Below are 11,917 nucleotides of genomic sequence, written 5' to 3'. Positions count from 1 at the left end.
GTCTCCTGTAACAGCAATAATAAAGGGCCTGCAGACACAGTGGAAAATTGGATTTTTATGGCAGCCCATCAAATATAATTAAAAGTTTGGGATATACAAAGTGGCCCCAGTAAGAGTTTAGACAGGAGAGTTAGCTTTCTGAATACCTTTGTCTAGAGTGAAAGAGAGAAGTGTCAAATCCCTTAATATTAATAATGGCAATACTATTTTTTGGGATTTTTATAATGCCTTTCAAGGGACCCAAGTACGCTTTACATGAAGGCAGAACAAGTAACACACATACAGAACAAAACAAAACAACACATGAATTCAGTGGTGGCATAGTTTGGCGGGAATAAGAGGATTGAGCTTAGTCCGTAGGCTGTGGTGAACAGGTGGGATTTTAGAATTATTAATTATTTATTTACCCAGCACGGCGGACAGGGAACTGTCCAAAATTATTTAACTGTTTCTTATAAATTCAGAATGACAGAAGAACTGTATTGACATGAAATAACAGCCTAACTTGCTGGTGTGAGGGGGTGGCTACGGGAGGACTTGATGGGGAGAGGGCGGCCGAGCAGGATGGTAACTCGTCACTTGTAACCGCTTTACTTAAAATGGCAGGAGTTTCCTGCTCCTGCTCCTCAGAGCGTTTCTTGCTGAATTTAAATAATAATAAATAAAATTGAATTAAATGAAAACAAGCTGCTTTGCTTTGCGTTTCATATTAGCTAATAGCTACCGTCTGTGTCTGTCTCATTGAGCTTGCTTGAAAAGCTTGCACGCCAACGTCATTCATTCCATTGGATCACTTGCTGGTGACGATGCAGCCTGTGGGCAGGCTTAAGAGTCCACACGTGGGGTAAGAGCCGCTAATTGGCTGATAGGCTTTCACTCAAAGCTTTCCTCTGGCTGCTTATTGGATGAACTGCTAGAATGAAAATCACTCACTATAAACCTGGGTCAAAATGGGCGGGCCCGGACCTAAAATGGGCCCAGGCCCACCGGGCCCAATGGTAGCGCCGCGGGTGATGTCCATGGATGGCATGGCAGCATTATGATGTTTTGTCTGGAGAGACTTCTGGAGGGTGGGGGCTGCCACACTGAAGGCTCTGTCCCCAAAAGTCTGCAGGTTAGTATGGGGAGGGGAGTAGTGAGCAGACCTGTGTCCGAGGACAAGGGGTTCCGGGCCGGGTTGAACGAGGTCTGATGGGTCCGGGGGCGGGGCGAGTGCATGGAGTGACTTTTAGGTGAGGATTTTGAATGTGGGATTGGCCAGTGAAGGTGGATGAGGATGGGGGTGATGTGTTGCCAGGGCTTGGTGTGGGTGAGAGTGCTCCCAGAGTTCTGTACAGACTGGAACCTCTTCAGGGTTTTGCTGGTTACCCTGAACATAGTCTCGCAATGCCAGACCTTCCTCCACAGCGCTGCGGAGGAGGGTCTGGCTAGTCCACACAGCATTCCGGGATGGTAGAAAAACATGCTCTGGTTTATTGGCATTCCTTTAAACCAATCACAATTGTGTTGGTCAGCGCTAAGCGCCGGACTGAGCAACAGTGCCTCTGCAAAATAGCCGCGGGCAGGAACTTGTTATGGTGGAACGTGTACTTTCTAAGGTTGTTTTAGTCGTGCAACAGAAAACTCAGATTGGACAGATAGTCTAGCTAGCTGTCTGGATTTACCCTGCAGAGATCTGAGGAGCAGTTAACGATAGTCCTCATAAATCGATCGGAGTTTAGAATGCCAACACAAAGAAAGCGGAAGGTAGCGGACATCTGGCTGAAATGAGGGACATCCGGCGGAATTTTCGGCGGCACCTGAACAATCCAGGAAATGAAACGTCATCGATCTAGCCTACCCTGAACAGGACGGGAGGTGATGAGAGCATGGATGAGGGTCTTTGCCACAGAGTCTTTGAGTAATAAGCAGAGTCTAGAGATGTTTTGAGATGGTAGATAGTAAGTTTGGTTATGGATTAATGTGTGACTGGATTGACAGGGTGGAGAACACCCAGATTTCAGACTTGGTGAAGATCTCCAACCTTTCCGGGCAGGACCACACATTCATGATAGTCCAGTCTGGGTCAGTTGACATAGTCATTCTTATTATTTTAAACACTGAGTATTAATGTTCATTATTGACCTTTACAAAAAAACGTTCGAATTGGGCCCGGAAATGATTGTCACTATAGCAACTGAAGCTATGAAGCAACATATATTATACATGGTAATTACTTACACATGCTGAGCAAATCATCTGTATTTCTGAATTATCTTATCTTCGTTCTTTATCTTCGTTCTTTATCGCTTTTTAAAAACCACACCCTTCTTTACCCAACTGCTGTATATTTAACAAACTGAAATTAGCAGATGAAAGTGAATTCTCAGCTCCTGCATTTGACTCTAAATCAAACAAAGGAAACCTTGTGAAGCTTTAAAATAAAATCCCATATAATAATCATATTCAGCTGGCTTTGGCATCACCAGCTAACGTCTCGACATTTTGAACTTACGTGGTACTGTAGATGGTTCACATTTGGAATGAGGTTTAGAAAAGTAAAATCACTCATACTTAAAAATGCATTGTATCTAAAAATGCTGCAACAAAGTAAGCCCTGGTAGTGTTTCATCGTGAGCCCAACATTAGACTAAAAACAAGTTTTTAATAACACTGGCCTGCAGTCATATAGGAAATACTTGGGTGAGAAATAGCAAGAGAAGAAAAGATGTAAAGAAAGAAATACGTCACAGAAAGAGAAATCATAGGAAAGGAGAGAGAGAGAGTGCAACAGAGGATGAGAGCATGTGACAAGGATCTAGAAGGAAAGAGATGATATTTTTCCCCATCGGATGACACTCAGATCTAATTCAGTCATTTGTCAGCCACACAGGCAGTACGGCTGGCTAATGGACTGGGAAGGCATGAGAGACACAAGCTCAGGGAATCCCTCCATTGTTATCTGCAGCAGACATTATCAGACCTACTTACTGAGAGCTGGCTGACAACCGAGTTGACACCGGGAATGGCAGAACAGCCAGAACTGACGGGGAACATGGCCAATAACTTCAGGGATAGAAGGAATAAAAGATGAGTGTAATCTCATAACGGTACATGGGATCTGATAACCAGAAATTGCATTGCCTTTGAACATGGCACTTAACGCAACTGCTGTACTGGTTCACTGGAACTGTTTGGCAGTCCCCAGCACAAGTCTGGTTGTACTGGACAGCTTCCATATCTGAATGTGTGAAACCTGGGGATGTAAAGATGAACCCATATTGGACAACCAATAAAAAAAGATTTTGCTACATTGATACAGAACCAGAATACTAACTAGAGTTTTTTTTTCTGCCGATAGCCGACTCTCGTTAACTGATCATTAACCGTTTAACCAACAAGCAGGCAACAGAGTCCCAGTTCACCCTTCCAGGAGGCTCAGACATACTTTCCGCATTCCCTGGACAGCTGCAGACATGTACCACTTGACAGCCATGATGTCCAGCGCATTGTCGTTGACACGTGCAGCCACTTTTCCTGGAACAGCTTGCACTGCCGACAGTGGTCCGCGGTGTGTGTGTGTGTGTCTGAGCCTGTCTTTCACTGCAGTCTTCCCCCTGCAAGGTTGTCAGCTGTGTCGGACGGCCGATTTCACCCGTCAGTCCTCATTGATGTAATTAGCACGTGTCACGTAGCTCTCCGCTGTAAGCGGCGTCCAGCAAAGAGCCACGAGCAGAAAAAAAAGCAGTTGCTATAGTGCAAAATTAGCACTAGCAAGTTAACTAGCAGTTAAGAAAATTGATTGTTTAGCCTTTTTTTGTTTTGCAATGCAAAACAGTTTTTTAATACGTTTTTTATTTTTGTTATAATATTGTTTTTAACTGTTTAACTAATCGGTCAAAATTCCTATTGACGGTTAACGGATAAACAGTAATCATTAACATACCATATCCAGATTCTGTATCAAATAAGAAGAAAACAGTAATCTGTAAGAGGGGATGCAAAGGAGACATAAAATAGATCTCAATCACATTCTTTGGAGATGCAAGCAATGTTTTTTCCAACCGAAATTCACACATATCCTTCTCTGATATTGCTCTGCTAGCTTCGGTCAAGCGCTGTTTTGTATGGTTGTTAATTGGTCGCTCCAAACACATTTGTTTGGACAGATTTACACTCCCGACATGGGTCATCAAAATATTTGAATGCTTAACAGGAGGAGAAATATATATATATATATATATATATATATATATATATATATATATATATATATATTTTGTCTGTTACAGTTTTATTCAAAACCTTGCAGGGAGGTTCAGGATACTTTAAAAATATAGATGAATCCTTGAAATACTGGAGTCTTTTTAGTCTTAAATTAGTAATGAGCTCTGATGTTTAATTAGCATGAACATTGATCATAATTTGCAAGTCAGAAGAAAGTGAACAATGTAAAAGGCCCACATGACATTTCTATGCCATTATAACTTGGTTATAATGGCCTCCACAGCGTTCTCCTGTTGCATGAATGTTCCTCAGTTATATAATCACGGTACAAGGGCATATACACTTCACTGCCGGGCCTACAGTATAATCAAAGCAAAGAACATGTTCTCTTATATAATAGCTATACATGTAATACTCTAGTGTCTAGTGAGCTAATACTGATGTGGGAAGACAGAATAATATTGTATTCAAGTTCAGAATTCAGACTCCTATGATGAATTTATTGTTTTGTTCTTCAGATACAGCGCAGTCCCGCCTGCTCAGTAGATATGCTTGAAGGTTACCATCACAGTCAAAAGCAGTGTGGATTTCTGGCACAGAAAAAGACTGCACTGATTTCTTTTTTTTCTTTTTTTTCAGAATCAGAAATACTTTAATAATTCCCCCTGGGATTATTAAAGTATTTCTGATTCTGATTCTGATTTTTAATACACAATGTAGTTACATTTGAATACCTCAAACCGCTTAAATCTCTGCTGAATTAATTTCCCAAGGAATGTCTTTTCCCCCTGTGGCTTGGCAGCGAGCATGAAAAGGAGTGCAGAGTGCTATCACTGTAGGCTGCTGTTCTGAGTGGCATCGATACAATGAAGAGCAATGGTAGCTCTCTCTCACACACAGCCGAACAGCCAACAGAGAATACTGAAGGCACTTGTGGGTTTATCATACCTTTTGACACCAGCTGCTTTTTTTGCTCTCCATGGAGACGCGAAAAGCGCTAATGGAAAAAAAAGCTTGGGGAATCATATGTAATGCATATAGTAAAGATGCAACATTGGCGATAGCTCTCACGTCATGGGGACAACAAACCTGTACTGAATGTAGGTAATGGTTGTGTTGCTGGTCTCAGAGTGAATCATTAAAAAAAAATCTCTGTTGTGCGAGCATGCATTTTCTATACCGCTTCAGAGTGTTGGGGGCTGGAGACTATCCCGGGATGACATTTTGGATTTGGCAACACATAAAAGCTTTATCTCAATTCAGGGGCTGGATACCCCTGATGACCATGCTCATACCAAGAAGTCCAATATTTTCAGGTTCACCCTCAGTGTCAATGTAAAACTTTTGGTACGAGTTAAGCAATTGTTTTGTCGTCCGTCAAACAGTTGAGTGTGATTGAGTTCTGTTTTAATAGTATGCTGTCCCTCAATGTACTGTATATTTGTGTTTGAGCATACGTTTTGCATATTTTAATCATTTGTTTTATGTATTTTATTATGTTTTATATATATTTATTTTTATATGTATATATGTTCAAAAATATGTCTTCTGTGTTTCCCCTACTGTAGCTGCAAGACAAATTTCCCCTTGCAAACAATAAAGGTAAAATTTAGGGAACTTCAACACACACATTCTGTCTGTATAACTTGCGTTTATCTGTAATGCCCTGTGATGAAGAACATATCCATACTGCCGACAAAAAATAGCAGTGGAGTCAATGTCCTTATTACATTTTTGTACTAATACATGCTAACCAGGTGTTTGTATTCAGGTGGTCCTAAATAATTGACCAGCATGGACGACACATTCTCACTTCCATCGCGTCAAAAAAGCGACGCTTGGTCAGGTGCCTTTGGCGTTTGTTGTTGACGCAAAAAGTCTCCTTTGCGGTCATATTTAGAGGCGCTTGATCGGGACTCTTGGCGTCACTTTTTGACACTCTGGGTCGGGACATGCGTTTAACTGACATGCGGCACAAGAACGGGACAGTTAGGTTTAGGAAAAGATTGTGGGTGGAGTTTTAAAATGTATGTTTCAGTGACACGTGGGACAAGAACGGGACACAAACCCTGGTCTCTTTGGTGAAAGTCCTGTGTTGTTTGACCCATCCACCACTCCAACCTGCAGATGCGGATTTTCGCTCTTTCGTACTATTTGCTACCGCTGTCGCTCTTAATACTAGGTCATCTTACAGCGTCGTGGTCAAGCTGCTGCTCATACAGACGCTAAAGGGTGATTTTGGGCCGGTACCGATGCTGAGAGCCAATGACCAAGCGTCAGTATTTTACGAGTTGGGAGTGAGAACGGGTTGGTATGGATTATGGGACACAATATGTTTTCTTAAGTCTAGAAATGAAAGCAGACACAACATGAGGTATCCACTTATTGGCAGTTAGCGATGTGCAAAATGACATGAAAGCAGTCAATGTGAGCCAAACAAACTTTTCTATTTAATATCCTCTATTATTAAACTAGGACAACTTTTTTTTATATGTATATACAAGGAAGTTGTTTTTCATTGTGCAAAAAGATGAATGGCAGGAAATGACTGTGTGCAGGAATAATGTGGTATCGACTTTTACAATCTTTTAAAGAAACGCTTGAAAATTTTAACAAGACCAAAAAGATTGTTGTTGTTCCCGGGCACACAGTTGTTCAATTTACTATGTATAGTACAACTGCTCGCTTTCCTGCAGTGTCATTCTCAAGTGTACACTATCTCAGTTTTGCACCATCTCTTTTGTCTGTAATTATTTATTATTATTTATTTATTGATGTGTCCGCCCCTGCTCACGTTCGGCCTTGTTCGGGTGAGGATTGTACTGTTTATGGTGTGGTGTACATGTGCCATGGAGGTTTCATTTTGTAACAAAAGGGACAATTCAAAGTTCACATGTAAACAACAATCTGTGCTGAAGGGAGGGAAGCACCGCCTACAAAGACACAAGTCAACAGCTGGAGTTCAATACAAATACAAGCCGTCCTTGAGCAAGATCCTGAATCACTCACTAGTTCCAGTTCTCTTCTCCTTGCGATATAGGGAACAATAAAAGAGAAATAACACTATAACAATATAGTTCACAGTTACGAGTCATTGTCTTTTTCATCAAAATAATGAAAACAAGTATAAATAAAACCAGGTGCGCTCAGTTGTCCTGGATTTGCACCTTTACACCGAGCAGGAGGCAAAACATCTGTCCCCATTTCACAACATGTCCACTGGGGGCACTGTGCAGCACATCTGGACTGGGTGACCATTGCCAAGAAGCTTCAAAGAACCTGGCATCCTTTTGATGCTTGATCACATTGTCTGGACCCGCCAAAAAACATCCTGTTTTTGGCTTCAGGCGCCACAGCAGACACGCCAGAGAATGTATCCATAGCTGGGAGCATGTGAAAGTTAGTCCCAAAGCAGGAGGTGGATGTCATTGTGCTTGTTAGCTGACAATATTTAATGTATTCAAATTATTGACTATAGATGTTAGGTTAAAAATGAAATGACGAATACGACTCCTACTCTTGGCAGTCTTTATTTCATTTGAACAAACTGTCCTTTTGGAGTGCTTGTATCATTTCTTTAAAATGCTACAATGACATTTTTAAGACTGACCTAGTTGCATTTCAGAGTGGTTTAATCTTTGTTTTAAATTTGTTTCACATCAACTCAGAATTATGTCATGGAAATTACTGTTTATGAACGCAAACTTCCCTCAAAGATTATTAGTGGATGGAATTATTATTATCCCTATTATATAAATATTGCAATAAAAAAATGCATAAAAAGACAATGAACTGTTGTTGAACAGTGGCCACAAGTGGTAATTACGGAATGTAATGTTGGCACTATGTCCTACATTTCCCAAGATTCTCATCACACAGTCCCTTTAAAGATGTCATCATTAAGTGACCTGACTGAGAGCTCAGAAAGCATGGTTTGAAAGAAAGTTTTCATTTAGTAATTAGTCTGGGAGCTACAGCAGTTCATTTAGGTTACTAGAAACTGGGTTGGGAAACTAAACAATCTATTTAATGTTAGTGGCCCAGTTTGTGGCCTGCTCTAATATAGTGTAGTAGGTACTGTAAAGACATCTTAACACTGGAGAAAGAGGAGGATAAACACCTGACTAGGAGCGACCGGAACAGGACTAAAAGCAGGACACGAAAAGGCCGACTTCTACCAAGGTACAGTGTATTAACTACTTATTTTACTCTTGTGATATTGAAGTGTTTATTTGTAACATGTTGTGATGTAGCAGTAGCACAAGAAGACTCCCAAAGTGAACTATCTTGTACACAGCATTAGCTCACTGTAGCCACTTGTTGATGTCACACTGTTGCAGTACACCTGTATTGAATTTAGAATGGACCCATCTTGGTGGTTATGAAGTCAACTTTTCACTCTTGTGATAAAATAATTTCTTTTATTATTAAAGGTTATAATTTAATAAAAAAATAAAATAAAATACAGTAAATTTTCTCTCTCATTTCTGTTAAACATGGTTAATTTGTTACACCCAAGCAGCCGGTTAGCTTAGCTTAGCAGCCGGTTAGCTTAGCTTAGCTCAAAGACACTGCACTGGCTCTGTGCAAAGGGAACATAATCACCTCTTAAGTTCACCAATTAACACTGAAGTTAATTGTTGGGTGGGGGGTGGTTATGTGTTGGGCTGATGATGAGCTCCAGTTAGCCACTGCGTCCACTAAAGAAATGATCCAGAACATGGACTTAAGTTGATATAAACCTTCTCATCTAACTCCTGGCAAGAAAGCGAATACGTGTTCCCAAAATGTTAAACTATTCCTTTTAATTTACATCTGAAAAGTCACTTTCATTTTGATGTAGAGGAGTCTTGAACAAATTTCACAAGCGCTTATTTCTAGCTAGTTACTGTGTGTTACTGTATCACTGTGTTGCTTCTGTCGTGTTCATTGGCATGAGTTTTCTTCTGGCCACAGAACGAGTGAATGGATGTTTTTTTTTTTATCATTACTTTCGGGTTAGAGTCTGTGAAAACGAGAAGAAAAGTTAAAAAGGGAGTGATCTGTCGTGACCATATCAGATGCATGTGACCTCAAACACGGAAGAATGAGTTCTAGACGGCAGCTGCTGTAATCGTCACTCATCTCTTTGCTGCTTTTTTTATGCTCTACAGCAGCGCCAGTGTTTGATGGGCTATTCTCATATTGTCACGGTCAAGTGAATCTCTGAGAAGAGTATAATAATCTATATTCCAGTTTGCTTATTCCATTGTACGTGCGTGTCGTTATGTGCTGTTGCGGATCGTAGTGGCATGTATTCTATGAACCCCAGAGGAGCTCTGCCTCGGAGTGTGTCAGATGAATCACCTGGTAGGTGGCAGGGGGTTATTACAGAGAGAAAAACACCGAGATATAAAAAAAATCTCGAGGAGATAAAGAAGATTGATGCCTCTCCAGCGGGCACACGTGGGAAAACATGCCAATGACTCCATCACCTTTTAGGTCTTCTCTCTTTCTTGCTCTCCCTGCTCTCTATTACCTTCTCTTGGCTTCCTTCAATCTCAGCCAGCCCACTACTTCTGCACTTCTTTCTCTCCTCTCTTCACCCCTGGCATCTACACTAATAAATCCCATTTAAGCTCTCGTTGCGACCCCTCAATCATCGCCCGCTACCAGCCTAAAATAACGCTGTGGGAACAGAGAGAATGGGGCGAGTTTGCAGGAGCTCCCATGCCGATGTTATTAATTGTTTCTGAGATGAATATCCCATTACAGTCCGACTGAGGAATGGAGATGGAGCGGGGGTTATACCGTGATTAATACTAAGTTCATGCAATGCATGATTAATTCTGAAGTGCGAGTGGGTGTTTAATCAAGGCCACATGTGATATGATCAATTATAGGGTGAAGAAAAAGAGCTGGATGATTAGACTACCTTTCAGTGTGGAACATATGTCACCCGAGGTTTAGTGGGCTCAGTCGTAATGTAGGATTACACTGGTGGTAAAAATGGGGAATGTAGCCATAGAGGCTGGATTACAGAGTTGCTGTGAAAAGATGGGAGGGTTAGGCTTTATTGAGCTCATCCAAGTGTGAGCTGAATGGGCCCTCTACTTTCATACAGGGAGAGCAGTATGAGTGCACCACACGTGAGGACACCTAGTCTATTGTATAAAGTCACCTTCAGTGTGGAGTGTGCAGTGGTAGTACATTTACTAAAGTACTGTACTTAAGAAATAATTTGAGCTACTTGTACTTTACTTTTCTTTTAATGCCACTTTCTACTTCTACTCCACTACATTTCAGAGTCAGCTTTAGTTACTTTACTAATTAATATATGTGCACACAAAACACAAATTTCACTAAATTAAACTACCAAACAATATATAGGCCTCCAAGTACAGCTTAAATGATTAGCCTATGAAACACTTAGTTGATTGATAGAAGTGTTTGGTTCGTTTCCTGTTTCTAAAGGAGGATTTTTCTGCATTGAGAATTTTAACTTTTAATACTTTTAAGTACATTTTTCTTATGGTACTAGCATACGTTTACTTTTGTAACATTTTCAATGCATGACTTTTACTTCTAACGAAGGAATTTTTTTTTTACAGTAGTATTAGTACTTTTACTTAAGTAAAGGACCTGAATACTTCTTCCACCACTAAGAGTGTATCACCTGCCCTTGCTTTTGGTTCCAATTCTCTTTTACATGAAACAATGAATGTTCCTTTAGGCACGGAACTGACTGACAAAGGATGGCCACTGCTTAATGGATAGAACTAAAAAGAGCGGGCGTTAATAAAACCCAGGCGTTGTTGTGAGTTCTATTCTAATACTATTCAAATATAATCTAGACCAGGGGTGGAGTGTGGGCCAAAGTGATACACAGTGGAAATATTATTTTACCTTTTTAAATAATCTGATTAAAAAAAAAAACAGTTTCTGTTCAAGTGCTTGTGGACACATTATTCTGTTGTGGTTCCACTATGACCAATACCGTATTTTTCCTGCCGGTTTCCTGACATGCCCGCGTGCCTTCACCTCAGCTAAAAGTTCAGAGGAGCTGCTAAACATAATTAGTCATAGCAAATTAATGGCGCAGAAAATAACATAGAAGGGACACAGTGCCAGTAGTGACAGTAAGGCTACATGTTTTCTGTACATCCCCAGGTGCAGAATGCAGAATTTTGCAGAAACTATACTATTTTTTCACCCTGCCTGGTGGTTTTTATCCAGTAAATCCAGTGTTTTCTTATTTTGTTGAAATGTCAGAGTCAGTGTCCTCTAGAGCGGCCACTAAACCAACACCGACTTGTTGATGTTAGGAGATAAAAAAAACTTTTCTATTCTGTTCAGAGAAAGTACTGACGTGCTGATTCTGAGGACACGCAGGATATGACATGTACAGTTTCTGAAACATGATGCATCATTAATAATGTGCTGAACACCAAAACACCACAAAATAAGTGGCCATCAGCACATACTGTACGTGTGTAGCCATGTCACTTTTATTTTCAGTTTTGCAGCAGCTGAGGTTGTTGAATTTTTAAATATCTCAGATCATATTGCTTACCATGCTGTAATAATATTTCCACAGAAATTTCTAAATATACAGAAATGTACTGTTTATTCTTAACATGAACGTGTGCACACACATTACCAAGTTTCCAATTTGTATTGAGACTTTGTTCATTGTGTCCCACCTTGTGCCAAAAGCAAACGTTAGATACTG

The 11,917-nt window shown here is 40.6% G+C and overlaps 1 long non-coding RNA gene across 1 annotated transcript; it reads right to left on the bottom strand.

Annotated features, from left to right (window-relative positions):
* Positions 1-412: 412 nt before the first annotated feature.
* On the bottom strand, positions 413-11,655 carry LOC116039808. The gene is made up of 3 exons (XR_004102514.1): positions 11,645-11,655; positions 8,502-8,509; positions 413-500 (listed from the first exon to the last, which is right to left on the bottom strand). It is a non-coding gene; the product is annotated as an uncharacterized LOC116039808 (long non-coding RNA).
* Positions 11,656-11,917: the final 262 nt, after the last annotated feature.

The sequence above is a fragment of the Sander lucioperca genome, chromosome 20 (genome assembly GCF_008315115.2).
Source record: "Sander lucioperca isolate FBNREF2018 chromosome 20, SLUC_FBN_1.2, whole genome shotgun sequence".
In the NCBI taxonomy this organism is placed as follows: domain Eukaryota; kingdom Metazoa; phylum Chordata; class Actinopteri; order Perciformes; family Percidae; genus Sander; species Sander lucioperca.
This window is presented reverse-complemented; position numbering and strand designations above follow the sequence as displayed.